We start from the raw sequence: 17416 nt of genomic DNA on the forward strand, positions 1-17416 counted from the left end.
CCAGCATTTACTTTAGTTTTCCCTGCCTAGCTCTTTCTGCTCTGTTCTGCTATAGGCTCAAAGCAGTCATTTGTTAATCGATGGTATTGCATACAGAGGTGAATCCCACATCACTCAGTATTTCAAGTTCCTGAATCACAGATGTGTCCCACTGAGCTCAGATTCAACTCCTATGTGTATCATCATCTTTCAGTCTTGCTCACCTCCCTTTCCAGTGCTTCTAACCAGACCGCACTTCAAATCCATACAGTGCATTTAAGCCCTCTTCCACTGGGTGGCAGTCTGTGTTCACTCCTGAAGACATCTTAGCTAAGCCTGGGCTGACTTGCCTTGTCCATTAGGGTCTGACAATGTTACTGGGTGGAGAGTATGAAATCTCCTGCCCTCCTAGGCCCATATAGTCTACCTCCTGGGCGATGTCATCAGATACTGGTGTTCATTTAGGAGGAGAGGGTTTGTTTTTTTCTGTAAATAGAAGGCACTAAATATCTTCAACCTGGCAAGTCTCACTGTATCTAACCTGCATCCAATACTCAGGTCTACATTCAGTGTAGACAGAAGGTAACAAGTTGATAAATGGGAAATCAGATTTGTCCTCTGTCCATTCTTTTGACCCCAGATTAGGGAAATCCCAAAACTAGTATCAGTGCCCATCCACCCAGAGTGTCTTCAGAAGTACTGCCAAAGCTGCATGGTTTCCAGTCAGCAGTGGGTTCTATGCTTCCTGTGACATCTGGGTCAGATAGCAATGACACAACGAGGTCCTGGCTTTAGGGAATGCTGCTCAGTCCATTGCTGCCCAATGGAGTCCTTGCATTCCATCATTGTGAGGACACTCCTTGAAGCCTGAGGTGTTTGCTGAGGGAGAGGTGGTACTGACTTGAGAACTAACCTCAGTTTCTTCATCTAGATAAGATCTCCACAACCATCTGGAAACAGGAGATGTTCTGTCAGACAAGAGTCCTTGTCCCTCCCTGCCAGGCAGCTGTGAACACACAAGGGGCTTGTCTGTCCCTGCAGCGATGTCTCACTGCTGGACACCTTGTCAGAGTGTGACCTGTGCACCTAATAACCTAGAGGGAAAGAGCTCACCTCATCATGTCTGCCTAAGACCTGAGGGGCCTTCTGATAGCCCAGGACCACAAGCTGCTCTCTCCCAGGGCCCAGGACCATGTCAGGAGCCACAGTGAATTAGAGTGTATTTTCCCTGCTGCAGGTGGGTCAGGCTGGCTTCTGCACAAGCAAGGCGATTCTCCAGTTAGACACTGCCATGAATTCCACCCAGGGCCATTTCCTAGAATTGATGCCTTGGATTGACAGATTGTCCTGGGTCATAGAGCCCTAGGACAGGTCCAGTAATGTCTCTAGTTGCTTTCAAGTTCCAAGAGCAAAGTTGTCCAGATGTAACAGAAACAGTCTGTCCTGTGAAGATTTCATTGTTGATATAGTAGCTGTATTGGTCACTTTCTGCTACTGGGATGAACACACAGAAGGAAGGGTTTGGGATCTTAGAGTTTCAGAGGACAAGAGTCCATCACCTTACCGCAGAGAAGCATGGCACCTGGGGTGCATGGTGGCTGGAGCAGCAAGCTTAGTATTTTTAGTTTGGTTTGGGTTTCTGTGACAAAGTCCCACTGTTTAGTCCCTGCTGACCTAGAACTCACTACATAAAACAGGCTTGATACAAACTTATAAAGTTCTGCCTTCCTCTGCCTCTCAAGTGCTGGGATTAGAGCTCTGTGATACCATGCCTAGCTGAGAGCCTGCATCTTAAACTTCAAGCACGGTCCAGACTGGGTTTTCTTGAAGAATCGGAATGGGTTTCAAAGCCTCACCCCGTGTCATACTTCCTTCAGACAGCCACACCTCCTGAACCTGTCCAAGCAGCTGCCACCAACTGGGGACCAAATATTCAAAATTTAACTTTATAGAGGACAGGCTCACCCAAACCAGCACACCATCCATTCACAGGAGCATCTCTGGGTTCATCCCTGAGTGACAGGGCAGTAATGAAATAGTGCAGAAAGAATGACTGCATTTGCTGTGGGGCTGAGTGGTCACTCTTGTGGCCCTCCTAGGAAGGCAATCAGGGTCTTTCATAGAGGTGGTTCAGTTTTAATCGTTATTTTAGTTTTTTTTGTATTGACTGCATGTATGTATGTGCACCACTTATGTGCCTGGTGCCTTTGGAGGACAAAGCACATTTGGTCTCCTGGAACTGGAGTTACAGGCGATGGTGAACCACCAAGAGCAGTTGCTGAGAACCAAGAATCAAACCTGTCTATCACTGAGGGAGGTCAGGGCAGGTTCTCAGAGACAGGCCCACTTGCTATTCCCCCCAGCATTATCTATGACCAAGGAGCTCCCTTCACAGCCAGAGAGGCACAGCAGGAACCATGGAGGATGCTGCTAGCTGTCTTGATCACATCTTCTGCAGAGCTAGATTTCTTATCTAGATTTCTCATCAGAGACCACCTGCCTAAGGAACAATAATTCCCACAGTGATTGGGCATTTCTACATCATTCACAGTCAAAACAGCCCCTCAATAGACACTCCCTTCTTAGGTGAGTATAGGCTGGATCAAACTGACAAAGTAAACCAGCAAAGATGGTCAAGACTTTCCTTCCTTCCTTCCTTCCTTCCTTCCTTCCTTCCTTCCTTCCTTCCTTCCTTCCTTCCTTCCTTCCTTCCTTTCTTTCCTTCTTCCTTTCCCTTTCCTCTCTTTCTTTTTTTTAAAAGACATTATTCCAGAATGACTTTTGGTCCAAAAACTGTCTATGAGGACTGTCTCTGAGTTGGTGCTCTTCATCCCTAACCTCACTGCATGTTTCCTTCACAGAAGTTGTGTCTCTTTGCTACACCTTCACTGTTGGCCAGACAGGGCCTGGACCATTGAGGCAAGAAGTTAGAGGCAAAGTGAACAAAGAGACTTTTGTTTACTGCAGTAATAACACCTGCCGTGCAAACGGTATTCTAGGAAGAAAACTGAATACCACAAAGATCTGGCAACCCCAGATTGGTGTTCTGCAACAAGGAAGTGGACTGTTCAAAACGCTCGTGCTTCGCGTGATGCAGGAGAGGACACTGGGGGGTGAGTTTTAAATTGCCCAGTAGTGTTGGGGATGTAGCTCAGTGATAGAGAGTTTACCTAGCATGCACGAGGCCCCAGATACAATTTCCACTGCTACAAACAAAATAAAAGAACTTATTAGATGGCTCCATGAAGGAAAGGACAGGATTTGTGACAGGTTAGGGACATTCATTGTTTTCATGGAGGAAAAAAAAAAAAAGAATCACTGGTGGTCCCTCCCACCAAAGAGACCCAGGAGTGGTGTAGGAGGCCCTTCTGTATTTGTGTTGCTTTCATTGGGTATTAAAGAAACTGCCTTGGCCTAGTTGATAGGGCAGAATTCAGGAAGGCGGGGGATGACAGAACAGAATTCGGGGAGGAAGAAAGCAACAGAGAGAGCCTAGATGCCATCAATCTCCAGCCTGAGATGGATGTAGGTTAGAATCTTCGCAGTGAGCCACGACCTCGTGGTAATACACAAATTACTAGAAATGGGTTAGACCAAGATGCGAGAGTTGGCCAAGAAAAGGCTGGATATAAAGGGCCAGGCAGTAATTTAATTAATACAATTTCTGTGTGGTTATTTCTGGGGGTTAAGCTACCCAGGCGGCGGGACACGGTCTGCTCCTCCTCCTACACGGTAGCAAGGCTAAACTGTGAAGGGTAGAGCAAGGTCAGATGATGGGAAAGGGAGGCAGACAGGACTCATCAAGGCCAGAAGCTGATCTCTTCCCCATGGGCACAGAACACCTCTTACTGAATGCCAGGATGTGTTGTTGGCATGAAGCAGATGGGCAATTCAATGCATCCTGGAACTTTGACATCAATGAACGCAAAATGTTGCATTTTAACGCAATCACTGGAGCATGGACTACTATTGATCCTGCATCAGTCCTGTTGTTGGAGAGAATCAAGCAAAACTTGGAAGTAACTACCTTCTTACAAATGACCTCCCAGAATCACTGCAAGACCTGGTTTCAGGAGTTCAGCTTCCGCATGGCAAAAAAGGTGAAGCGTACAGGTAACTGTGAAGAAGGGTAGGAAACTCACTGCAAATGAGGGGTGTGTGTGTGTGTATATGTGTGTGTGTGTGTGTTTGTGTGTGCATGTGTGTTGTATGTGTAAGTATGTGGTGTGTGTGTGGTGTGTGCGTGTGTGTTATGTGTATGTGTGTGGTGTGTGTGTGGTGTGTGTATGTGTGTGTGTGGTGTGTGTGGTGTGTGTGTGGTGTGTGCGTGTGTGTTATGTGTATGTGTGTGGTGTGTGTGTGGTGTGTGTGGTGTGTGTATGTGTATGTGTGTGGTGTATGTGTATGTGTGTGGTGTGTGTGGTGTATGTGTGTGTGGTGTGTGTAATAATCTAATCACCAGGAGTTCGTGGGTTAGTGATCATTTTTTCCATCATTCACTTGGGTTCCCACCGTCTCCTGTCTCACTAATTGCTCTCTCACTTTGACACTCACTGACTATTACAGTACGAGCGCCCTTATTTCCTGGCCTTGTCCTCATTCTGCACTCACTGTTGCTTTCATCTCAGCTGACCTTTCTTCTTCCTGCCACCGTCCTCACAGGTCACCCTCATGCCTGCTCTCCTGCCATCACTACCCTGCTTCCCCCACAGCTGCCTGAGTCTTTTGAGATCAGGGAACACGCCCTCTCTCCTTTCCTCCTTGGGACCCACCTAAACAGCTGCTGCAGAGCAACACCAGGGGTGGAACTCTTGTGTGTTGCTGCATGACCCGAGGACCCAGAAGCTAAGGCGAGGTTTTCTCAGATTTGAGGTCTGGTCAAAGACTCAGCTTGTGTCTCCACTTCAGGTTCGTCAAAGGCCATGACCATCAAGCCTCACATCTCTGTCCTGCTGATTCTCCTCACCTGCTCCCTTCTGCTTCTTCTCTCAGGAGGATCCTTGGCAATGGCAGGTACTGAGGGCAGTGATGGGAATAGAGTAAGGGACGGATGGATGAGGAGTGTGGAAGCAATTCCCGAAGTCCTGCTCTTGTCCCTCAACTGCAGCATCTTATTGAGAAAGGAGGCAGGAGATCTGGAGTTCATGCCACCTGCTAGCAATAGCTTGTGCATCCTCACCCTTGACAGAACAGGAATCATGTCACAGAGCAGTGGGGAATGAGGAACACAGCACGTGTCTAATCAGGCAGGTCCCATTTACAGGAACACAAAAGAACATATAGTTCCTCTTACTGTGTAGAGGCAAGAGGATTCCACCCAACAGACAAAGATAAAAATATGAATAAAGAGATGGCTCAGTGGCAAGACCACTTGCTGCCCTTGCTTCAGACCTGAGTTCCCTTTCTAGAACCCATATGGCAGCTCACAACCAAACAGCTTCTGGTCCAAGGGATCCAGCCCCTTCTCCACAAACACCAGGCATTCACACAGTGCACTTACAAACATGCAGGCACACACTCATGCACATGAAATAGAAACAAATCAAGGAACAGCAGCCTCCAGAACCCTGTCCCCACTGGAGGCCGGTGGACTGAAATGCTCCTGGAGTCCATTGCTCTCATCTGACTGTGCGGATGGACAGGTAGGGCAGGGACAGTCACACCCTCAGGTGTGATGCCAATCTTAGATATTGGGAGTTTTAGAATAAAAGAGAAATGATGTCTGGAACTCCACTCAAGGCATGGATAACCAGGACCCATGGGCCTTTCTGAATAGAGGTCCCCTCCCAGGTCCTCCAGCCCCTCCCATCAGCCCCTGAGTCAGGAAGCAGAGCTAGTTGTCATCACTTTATTCTGATCTCCCAGATTTGCAGCATGGTCTGGGGCTCTGTGATTTGGGAAAGAAGGAGGAAGACAGTAGGGGATCCAGGATGGAGAGCCCAGGGGTGATGGAGGAGGGAACTGAATGACCCTCAGTGAGGGTGGCTGTGGGGTGGTGATGACTGGTACAGGGCACCCAGGAAATCTGACCGAGGCTTTCCTCAGACCCTTCAATAGATGTGTTTCCTTGCTGCAGGTTGAAGATGCTCCAGAGAAGTCGTGAGAGTTCATCTGGTGCCACCATTTTCCCTTTCCATCAGCCTCCACCAGATGAATCAGGATGCTGCGGACACAGCATTTCATGGTCTTCACTCTGTGTGGTCACTTGGGCCCTTTCTTATCCCCTTGTACACTTGGTGCTCCCTGGTGGGATTTGCCCTTAACATGGAACTACTTTAACGAAAGATCAGGAAAGAGCATGGTTATGTACACATCCCTAGCATAGGAAACAGGATAACCAGATCTCCTTAGTGGAAAAATGTGAAGTTATTTCTCCTGTGCAAATAACTTGCCAGTATCTAAGTCAGTTTGAGACAGACCAGAAAGACTCCACCCTCCCTAATGTATTTGGCTAGGAGTTAAATTCTGTTAAGTATATCAATTTTCTAATAGATATTTATTATAACCACACCTATACAAGGCAGCCTTCTCTAGCACAAAACAAAGAATGTATTTGATATTTTCATATGACTATATATGATAGGGATATTTCATAACAGAAAAGTTAATATTTTATAATACTATTATAGTTTAGTCTTTGTGACATGCACCAGGTCCAGCAATGGCCACATGCACACTGGGGAAAGAGAACCCGGAAGCTGCTCAGTCCGACAGGCTGTCTGTCCCTGCAGTGACAATCTGGCAGTGAAAGGCAGAAGGTCGTGGGAGCTGGTGCTGCTGAGTCCACATCCTCCTGGTGCAGGTCTGGGTCAGCGCTGCTCTCCACTGTGTCAGAGAAGCTTCTTCTGCAATCCAGACCTGGGATGGAAGGAGAGTGAACTCACACTGGTTTCCTCTGACTGCACAGGGACACTTTGCACACGTGCACTAGCACTCACACACACGTGACACACACACACAGTGACAACATAAGAACCCTAAAGTATGGAGAGTTCACTGTTGAAAACGAGATTTATTTTTTGAGGAAGGGGCTAACTAGAACGACCTGAAATGGAACTCACTATGGAGACCAGGCTGGCATGGAACTCAGAGATCCACCTTCCTCTACCTCCCCAGTATTGAGCTTAAAGGTGTGTGCACCACACCTGACTGATTCTTGGATTTTGAGTTCTTATGTTGTGCTACTAAAGTATCACTAATGTAAGATGCACTATTTCTCCCTAATTAATTTGTAAACTACAATGGCATTAAGCAGGCTGGCCATCCTCAGATATCTCAGGCATCACTAAAGGAAACCTGTAACAACTAATCCTCTGAAAGAGAAATTGAGGACCAGTTGTTTAGTAGCAGTCACTGGTAATGTCTTTCCTTCATTCTCCATACTGGAACCTATCATATTGCTGACTTTAAAATGCCATCTTTCTATTCAGATGCTTATAAACTTTCTTCTTATAATTGCCTTGCACATGTTTATGTTTATATAAATGTGTGCATGGCTGCAGTGTATGACTTTTACGTAAAAATTTCCAAAGAATTTTCTCATAATTACTTCTCAAAGTTTGTGGCAATGTTTATTTCATTTGTGATAAAGTAACTGTAATATTCTCTTTGTTCCTTGTCAATCTGTATAAAGTCCTGTCAAAATCAGTATACATTTTTGGGGGTCTTGAGGGTGGTTAGAGTGTATTGATATTTTGTTTGTTTGTTTTTTTAACAAATAAAGCATGCTTGAAGATCAGAGTGCAGAGCTAAGCCACTAGAGGCCAAAGAGTGTTGGCACACACCTTTAATACCAAGAGATGGACAGAGGCAGAGGGATCTCTGTCAGTTCAAGGCCACCCTGGGCTACAGAAGATTGAATCTGTTTAAAGGAAAAATAGGGCTCCCACAAAGATGACCTCAGAACTTGGGATCCTGTGACTTTAGTCCCAGCTCTAGGGAAGTGGAGAAAGGAGTGACATGGTAGGGTGAGGAAATAGGAACTCAGTGTAGTCTGAGGAGCAGTATAGCCTGAGAAACAGTGCAGTCTGAGACATTCAGTCTAAGCAGTGTGAGGATGCAATCTGAGGACAGAATCACCCCTTTGTTCTGAGCATTGGTGGAGGTAAGAACTCTCTAGTGTCTGTTCACTGTGCTTCTCTGATCTTCACCATTAACCCTTATATATGACTCTGTTTTTATTATTAATGCCAATTAGAATTCAAATTACATCTGGCACCCAGATGTTTGGGGTGTGAATTCACTGGTGAAAAGAAGAAGCTAAGACCATTGAACAACAGAGTAGAGTTGGAGGTGTGGAAATGGATCAAGACCAACTTCTTGTAGAAGGAGATTATGTTACTATAAATAGGCAATCTCAACATGATGCTCATACCCTGGCTTTATGCTATGCAGCAGCATTGAATGTTTGGGACAAAATTGAAGAAGTAGGAAAGAAGGTTGGGTCACTTATTAAATTCATAAAGGGCCCAAAAGAAATTTTCACAGATTTTGTCAAAAGATTGACACCAACAGTAAATAGAATGATACCAAATTCAGAAGCCAGACAAATTATAATTGAATCTCTGGCTTTTGAAAATGTTAATTCTTAATGTAAAGTATAATTTGGCCTTTAAAGGCAAGATCAGCACCATTGGAGGAATGGAATCAGGATACTGTTGATATTGAATCTCATGACCATGATGATGCATGGATAGGAGAGGTGATTTACAGAGGTTTGAACAAAAATCAAAATGTCAAGTGTTTCAGTTGTGGCAAACAAGGTCACTTTCAAAGGGACTGAACACAGGGGGTTCCCAGAACAATTTTTTTTCTAAGCATAATTCAAATAAAATAGAACGCCTCTCCCTTAAGGATTATATAGAAGGTGAGCAAAGACAGAGCATGAGACATGTCAAATGTATAGGGTCAAGAGGACAGAGAAGAAAATTAAAACCATATGTGGCTAACATAGCAATGAATTTGTGGGGACATGATTTTTTTTTACAGCGATGGAACACTCACATTAACAGTCCATAAATTAACCTGTTTCTGGGAAAAACATTAGAAGGTATCATAAAGAACAGTCACCAACCATTCGGGTTGTACAAGAACAGGGCACAACAGCTGCTGATCTTCCAAAGGCACCAACAACCATACCTTCAAAATGGTTGGCAGACAAACCTGTATGGGTTGTGCAATGGCCTTTAACAACAGAGAAACTTCAGTGCTGGAAGAGGTTTCTGTGCTGCCTGGTCCCACAGCCATTCAGTCCTATAGAAACACACAAAGGTTTACATTAATTATAAACTGGTTGGCCTATTAGCTCATGCTTCTTATTAACTAATTCTTTTATCTTGCAGTAACCCATAATTCTTGTCTGTGTCAGTCAGTCATGTGGCTTGGTACCTTTTATCAGTGAGGCATTCTCATCTTGCTTTTGCTGCATCTGGGTTACGATTGGAGACTGAGTCTTTTCTCTTCCCAGAATCCCTATTTTTTCATCGCTCAGCCTATACTTCCTGCCTTGTCGCCCCGTCCATACTTCCTGCCTGGCTACTGGACAATTAGCATTTAATTGAAATACAAGTAACAAATCTTTACAGGGTACCAGACCATTGTCCCACAGCACTGCGGGCTTTAGATAAGATGGTACGGTAATAATTAAAGGACCAGGATATTGAAGAATAAACTGGCCCTTGGAATTCTCCTGTATTTGTTGTTAAAAGAAATCTGGAAAACAGAGATTGGTGACACATCTAAGAGCTGTCAACAAGGCAGTTCAACCGATGTATCTTAGTGTTCAGAGGTGTGCGCTACTTCCAGTCTTCATAATCACACCACCAGTCAGATCTTCATCAGAGCATTTTTAAATTATCTTTAAAACGATTGACTCAGTGATTTGCTAGCTATTCTTTACCCATGGTTATAGGAGTTCACTAAAATTGCAAGGGTGCTTTCTTTTTATTACTGCTTCACACACAGTCATCTCTGAAAAACAACATTCACTCTTGAACCACTCATACCTCCTGGTGGAAAGGTGAGATGCACTGGGGAGGGGGAGGCAGAGGCAGGCGGATCTCTGTGAGTTCGAAGCCAGCCTAGTCTACAGACCTAGTTCCAGGACAGCTAGGGTTGTTACAGGGAGAAACCCTGTCTCTAAATAAAAAAAAAATAGTGAAATGCCCCACACTCTGTCCCATCCCACCCCTCTACCTGACCCCTAATACCTACCCTGTGGGCTTGGCTCATACACTTCACACTGGGTCTCTGCTGGCTCTATTTTGGGAAGGTTGTAGAACTTTCAGAAGGCAGGGCTTCACTGAAGGAAATGGCTCCCTAGGGGGTAGGAGTTAATTTTTTGGTAACTTCGTGTCCAACTCTCTATGACCTAACTGCTAGTGCCACAGGGCCAGTGACTCTATCCCATCTGCCAAGCCTTCTGTTCCATGAAGGACTGTACCTCTTCTAATGTAAGCCCCAATAAATCCTCCCTTCCTTCCTTAAGTTGCTTCTTGGCAAATACTTTTCATAAAAGAAAAAAAAAACATATGATCATTTCATTAGATGCTGAAAAAGCATTTGACAAAATTCAACATCCCTTTATGATAAAGGTCTTGGAGAGAGGAGGGATACAAGGGTCATACCTAAATATAATAAAAGCTATTTACAGCAAGCCGACAGCTAACATCAAATTAAATGGAGAGATACTCAAAGCCATCCCACTAAAATCAGGAACAAGATAAGGCTGCCCACTCTCTTCATACCTCTTCAATATAGTGCTTGAAGTTCTAGCAATAGCAATAAGACAACATAAGGGGATCAAGGGGATTCAAATTGGAAAAAAAGAAGTTAAACTTTCGTTATTTGCAGATGATATGATAGTGTACATAAGCAACCCCAAAAAATCCACCAAAGAACTCCTACAGCTGATAAATACCTTTAGTAACATGGCAGGATACAAGATCAACTCCAAAAAAATCAGTTGCTCTCCTATACACAAAGGATAAGGAAGCAGAGAACGAAATCAGAGAAGCATCACCTTTCACGATAGCCACAAATAGCATAAAATATCTTGGGGTAACTCCAACCAAGGAAGTGAAAGATCTATTTGACAAGAACTTTAAGCCGGGCAATGGTGGCGCACGCATTTAATCCCAGCACTCGGGAGGCAGAGGCAGGCAGATCTCTGTGAGTTTGAGGCCAGCCTGGTCTACAAGAGCTAGTTCCAGGACAGGAACCAAAAGCTACGGAGAAACCCTGTCTCGAAAATTCAAAAAAAAAAAACAACAACAACATTAAGTCTTTGAAGAAAGAAACTGAAGAGGATACCAGAAAATGGAAGGATCTCCCTTGCTCTTGGATTGGGAGGACAAACATAGTAAAAATGGCTAGTCTCCCAAAAGCAATCTATAGATTCAATGCAATCCCCATCAAGGTCCCATCAAAATTCTTCACAGATCTTGAGAGGACAATAATCAACTTTATATGGAAAAACAAAAAAACCCAGGATAGCTAAAACAATCTTATACAATAAAGGAACTTCTGGAGGCATTACCATCCCTGACTTCAAACTCTATTATAGAGCTATAGTATTGAAAAGAGCTTGGTATTGGCATAAAAACAGAGAAGTCGACCAATAGAATTGAATAGAAGACCCGGATTTTAACCCTCAATCCTATGAATACCTGATTTTCGATAAAGGAGCTAAAAGTATACAATGGAAGAAAGAAACCATCTTCAACAAATGGTCCTGGCACAACTGTAGAAGAATGAAAATAGATCCATATCTATCACCATGCACAAAACTCAAGTCCAAATGGATCAAAGACCTCAATATCAATCTGAACACACTGAACCTGATAGAAGAGAAAGTGGGAAGTACTCTACAACATATGGGCACAGGAGATTGCTTCCTAGGTATAACCCCAGCAGCACAGACAGTAAGGGCTACATTGAATAAATGGGACCTCCTTAAACTGAGAAGCTTCTGTAAAGCAAAGGACACTGTCACTAAGACAAAAAGGCAACCTACTGACTGGGAGAAGATCTTCACCAACCCCACAACAGACAAAGGTCTGATCTCCAAAATATATAAAGAATTCAAGAAACTAGACTTTAAAATGCTAATTAACCCAATTAAAAATGGGGCACTGAACTGAATAGAGAATTCTCAACAGAAGAAGTTCAAATGGCCCAAAGACATTGAAGGTCATGCTCAACCTCCTTAGCGATCAGGGAAATGCAAATCAAAACAACTTTGAGATACCATCTTACACCTGTCAGAATGGCTAAAATCAAAAACACCAATGATAGCCTTTGCTGGAGAGGTTGTGGAGTAAGGGGTACACTCATCCATTGCTGGTGGGAATGCAATCTTGTGCAACCACTTTGGAAATCAGTATGGCGGTTTCTCAGGAAATTCGGGATCAACCTACCCCAGGACCCAGCAATACCGCTCTTGGGAATATACCCAAGAGATGCCCTAACATACTACAAAAGCATTTGTTCAATTATTTTTATAGCAGCATTATTCATAATAGCCAGAACCTGGAAACAACCTAGATGCCCTTCAATGGAAGAATGGATGAAGAAAGTGTGGAATATAGAATAACATATTAGAGTACTACTCAGCAGTAAAAAACAATGACATCTTGAATTTGCATGCAAATGGATGGAAATAGAAAACACTATCCTGAGTGAGGTAACCCAGACCCAAAAAGATGAACATGGGATGTACTCACTCATAATTGGTTTCTAGACATAAATAAAGGACATTGAGCCTATAATTTGTGATCCTAGAGAAGCTAAATAAGAAGGTGAAGCCAAAGAAAAACATATAGTTATCCTCCTGGATATTGGAAATAGACAAGATTGCCAGGCAAAAATTGGGAACTTGGGGGTGGGGTGGGATGGTGATAAGGGGAGATGGGGAGAGAAAAGTGGGAAGGGGATGATGGGGGGAACTTTGGGGAATGGGATGGTTGGGATAAAGGAAGGGTGGATATGAGAGCAGGGAAGTATATATCTTAATTAAGGGAGCCATCTTAGGGTTGACAAGTGACTTGACCCTAGAGGGGCTCCGAGATATCCAGGGAGATGTCCCCAGATAGTTCCTTGGGCAGCTGAGGATAGGGAACCTGAAATGACCCTATCCTATAGCTATACTGATGAATATCTTGCATATCACCATAGAACCTGGCTCATTTCAAAGTGGATGAGAATACTTAGGTGCAGCCAGAGTCTTCTAACAATGGCTGACCTGGGTCAGAGGCAGACAAGGCAGGAAGCCGGGCACACCACATCCCTTGTCTTGGATCTCGACCCTAAGCCTCAGTAGCTGTGGAAGCCAGGCTCTACATGAACTTCTTCACTCATCCCTCTGTCAGCCTCCAGCACTGACCATCACTGGTTCATTACACAACATGATCCATGAACCACCCCCCCTTCACTGCCCTTGGCCCTCTCACCCCATATAAATGGTTCACCCTGTGCTGGCCCTGCTTGGCTCCTGAGACTTCCAACTTTTAGCAGCTGGGGTAGCAGGCCAGTAGCACCAGAGGCCAGATGGGTTTCAGAGACATTTGGACACCACATGTGCCAAATAAAATTTGGTTCTAAGAGTCAAAGCTATCATTTAAAAGAAATTACAACGTGAGGACTGAGCCTTTGTCTATAGAAACCTTTTTGCGGGGCTGGAGAGATGGCTCAGAGGTTAAGAGCATTGCCTGCTCTTCCAAAGGTCCTGAGTTCAATTCCTAGCAACCACATGGTGGCTCATAACCATCTGTAGAGGGGTCTGGTGCCCTCTTCTGGCCTGCAGGCATACACACAGACAGAATATTGTATACATAATAAATAAATAAATATTAAAAAAAAGAAACCTTTTTGCAAAATACCAAAACCTTACAATTAGGCTGTGTGCAGCCAAGAAGAAAATGTAGGTCAAGAAACCTTCACAAGGTCACCCACAAAATACTTCCCCCAAAACAAGTGGTTCTAATCAGACCACAGCCAAGTTTAGATTAAGTCCAAAGCGAAGTAGCTAAGTAGCATCCAGACTTGGTAAACAAGATCACTTCTCCCGGTGACTGTAACGTTCATTTCCTTCTGTCTTCTTCAGGACCTTGTACTGCACCCTCACACCCGGCCAGTCCCAGCTCGGTGGGAAGTAGGGTTGTACCATGTTGTTCCATTGCCTCTGCCTCCTCGGAATCCACCACGTGAACTGCGGGGCCCAAAGGAACCTCCCAGATACCCCAAAGGTCTCAGTGTTCAGCTTCCTCTCTTCAGCCCACCTTGTTCGCCTAGAGCTTGTTTTGAGTTCAGAGGAAATGTTGTCAAAGAAGGACTTGGATTTGTCATAGTAACAGTTGGGCCCCCCTCCCACCAAAGATCTTCCTTAGCAGGAGTCTCTTCACTCTGGGTCATCACAGTAGGGTCCTTCTCTTCCCCCTTCTCAGCTTTGTCATCCTTAAAATTCAGCTTCTTCTTCATTTCTTTATCGAGCTCTTCTCTGTTGAACTGGGCATTTGCACTCTCAAAATCAAAGTCACCCTCAAAATTGATTGCGTTTTCCTTAACATTAGTTGGACGGTTTTGCCCTCTGGAACGGTTTCTTGTTCGCCTATTGCCTGACCGCCTCCGTGGAGGTCTTCTGTTCTCATCATTCACCTGCCCTTGAGTGTGCACAGGTGCGGGCTGGACTACATGGATGGCAGTCTTGCTGCTAGGCTGAGCCTGGCGACCATTGAGTTGTGTCCCCGAGGTGACCTTGGTGGGTAAGAGGTTCTTAGCATTCAAGTTAACAGCAGAACTGGTCTGGACAGCCTATTCCACCATGGGACTCTTGCCGACTGGGGTTGATGGAAAACCAGCTCCCTTGGAAGTGAGCTGAGGTGGCTCTGAGGACATGTCAAGCTCTGAAATAAGCTGTGGAGATGGAGAGGTACTAGGGCTGGAAGCAGCGGCTAAGGCTGGAGGGCTTACCAACTTCTCTAGACCTAAGGAGGCAGCACACTGCTGGCTGAGCAGGGAGCTGGCTGCCAGCTGGCCATAAGGCAGCATCCCTCTGAAGGGGCTGTAAGACACATAGGGCTGGAAGGGTGAGGTGGAGGCCGAGCCCAGGGAGGACTGAACAGTAGCAGGATCCTGAGAGAGTGTGTGCTGAGCTTTTGGAGGTTCACACACAGTAATATCTTTGATATCACTTCCCCGGAAAATGATGTACTCATAAATTTCCTCTCTTGGGGGAGCAGGCCTATCTGGGGGACGGTCTTCAGTGCCAAAGGACCTTACTTTGGCGAGCGCCACGGTGGAATTGTCGGTGTCGATGGTGTAGAGAATGCCCTCTTAGCGGATCTGCGCCTTGGAGATAAGGCAGATCTTGCTGCCCAGATACCAGGTGCCGGAAGAGTCGCTCCTGGCGGCAGCGGGGAGCGCCAGGAGCAAGGGACCAGCGCCTAGCCCCGCCCGTTCCGCCGCGGCGTGGTTGCCTGGCCGACCACTTCCGCACACCTCTGTGCCACCGCTGTCACAGCCTCCTGCGGCGCCTAGGGGGCCGGCCTCGAGCAAGCCAGAGAGGGAGCGGATTGAGGCACAGAGCCCGAGTCTGAGGGGAGCGGGTCATCCCAACCTTTTCTGTGGCTGCCTAGATACTTCTCTTTCTCCAAGAGCTACATCCACCTTGGCAATGCTTTTCCACTGTCCATAACCCTAACTATAGTCCAGATACATTAACCAAAATAATTGGGGTTTGTGCAAGACTAAACATAAACCTAAAACAGCTAAAATAAAGTCAATGATAAACAGTTGTGGAGTGTCTGGGAAATACTGCTGAGCTTTGAAAAAAACTAATATTACGAGGCCATGTCAAATACCTTACTGCAGTAATCCCGCACCTTGCGCACTGATGTCATTGATATTTTGTCTATTTTACACTGTACACTTCAGCTCGGCCATCAAGAGTCTTTAGATGCATGAGCCCATTCTCGTTCAGTCCATTACTTAAAACGTCTCAATTTTTTTGATTGATTTAGTCAGCATCATTGTCAATGATTAGTTCTCATGGATCATTTCATTTGGAGGCCCCAGCTTGATCTCTGTGGTATTCAGCCTTGTTCCCTGCCTTCCCTCCCATGAGGAGGTTACAGGGGAGGTATCCACTGACAAACCTTTCAGGGCCATACTACTCTCACTGGTTCCAAAGAAATCTGGGTTGTTAGCAATTTCCCTACACATGAAAACAGATAAGGAGGGCTGCAGATTCTGAGGACCCAAAAAGTGTAACACAGATAAGAGTGGGCAAAACTAGAGTTTTTGCTTGAGCTTACTAAGACCTCCTAAGAGCTAGATAATATGATAGGGACAAGGGAATGGGGGCTTAGGGAGGGAGAGCGAGGGCAGTGCAGAAGAAGGTGGGAGGAGGGTAAAGGGGAATATCAGAACTGATACAATTACATTGCTAGGGAAACACAGAAAATGAGGTCTCCTTAAGGAAGCTGAAGGAAGGTAAATACAGGAGAAGGAGCAAGGGAGGTAAAATAACAATATGATAGCTGGAAAAGTCATAAGGGCTCCTAACAATAACTATTTATCTAACAAAGCAAATGTAATTCAGCATAGAACTATGCACATATAGTTTTAATGAACATTTTTTTCATGTGTGTTGATGGCATTTCCTCCAAGAGACTACCTAACAAAACCCCAATACTAGGCAAAAGGACCCTCTTTTGAATTGTTGGTCAGGGCTAAAAACTCCCCAAACATACAGCCCATTGCTGTTACCCTTGTTTACCCAGCAGAGTTGGAACGTAAGACCCTACTGCTGAAGACACTTTAGAAACAGGGCCCCGAGGTCCCTGAACTGCAACTGACCTAAAGTCACCTCCATGAGAGACTAGATTTCTTAGTTCTAAAAGGTGCCATGTAAACTTCCAAAGGAGAGAGGCATCCACTGTCCCACCCATCAATCAATGCCTATGGACCACATCAATGAGCAGCACGACACGATAACCCTTATAGGCACAGAACTGGCACACGTGCATTGGTGGTAACCAGCAGCTCTCTCACTGAACTTAAGATCTGCTCAGCAAGATGGATATTATACCTGCATGGTACTGGAAACTAATAATAAACATAGCTAACTAATAAGTGCTGAAGTCATGGTTATTAGAGGAGAATCCACAACCACTAATCTACCAAATCAGCATAATCTCTAACAGCAATCTATAAAGACTTATCCTTAAACACCAGGGTAAATGTATTCTTCACCCGCATCAAGGAAACTTTTCTTTGGAGAGGATGGAGACCTCTATAGAAAACCACAGTTGATCAATATGCAGAGTTGTGGAGCCCAATTTCAAGGGATGCTTCTTCAAAAGATCCCACACCTAAGGCTCAGGGCACAATGCAGAAGAGGGGAAAGAATTCCAACATGGGTCCTCTGGAAGATCAATCA

The 17416-nt window shown here is 45.0% G+C and overlaps 1 long non-coding RNA gene and 1 pseudogene across 1 annotated transcript in view; both read right to left on the reverse strand.

Annotated features, from left to right (window-relative positions):
- Nucleotides 1-6458: 6458 nt before the first annotated feature.
- LOC142835777 (uncharacterized) overlaps nt 6459-17416 on the reverse strand; it is a 95592-nt gene continuing 84634 nt past the window's right edge. The window contains exons 2-3 of the long non-coding RNA XR_012907923.1: nt 9142-9231; nt 6459-6837 (exon numbers count right to left, since the gene is read on the reverse strand). This is a non-coding gene — a long non-coding RNA (uncharacterized LOC142835777). The remainder of the gene's footprint in view (nt 6838-9141; nt 9232-17416) is intronic.
- On the reverse strand, nt 13897-15332 carry LOC142842585 (protein LSM14 homolog B pseudogene; annotated as a pseudogene).

The sequence above is a fragment of the Microtus pennsylvanicus genome, chromosome 1 (assembly GCF_037038515.1).
Source record: "Microtus pennsylvanicus isolate mMicPen1 chromosome 1, mMicPen1.hap1, whole genome shotgun sequence".
NCBI lineage: Eukaryota > Metazoa > Chordata > Mammalia > Rodentia > Cricetidae > Microtus > Microtus pennsylvanicus.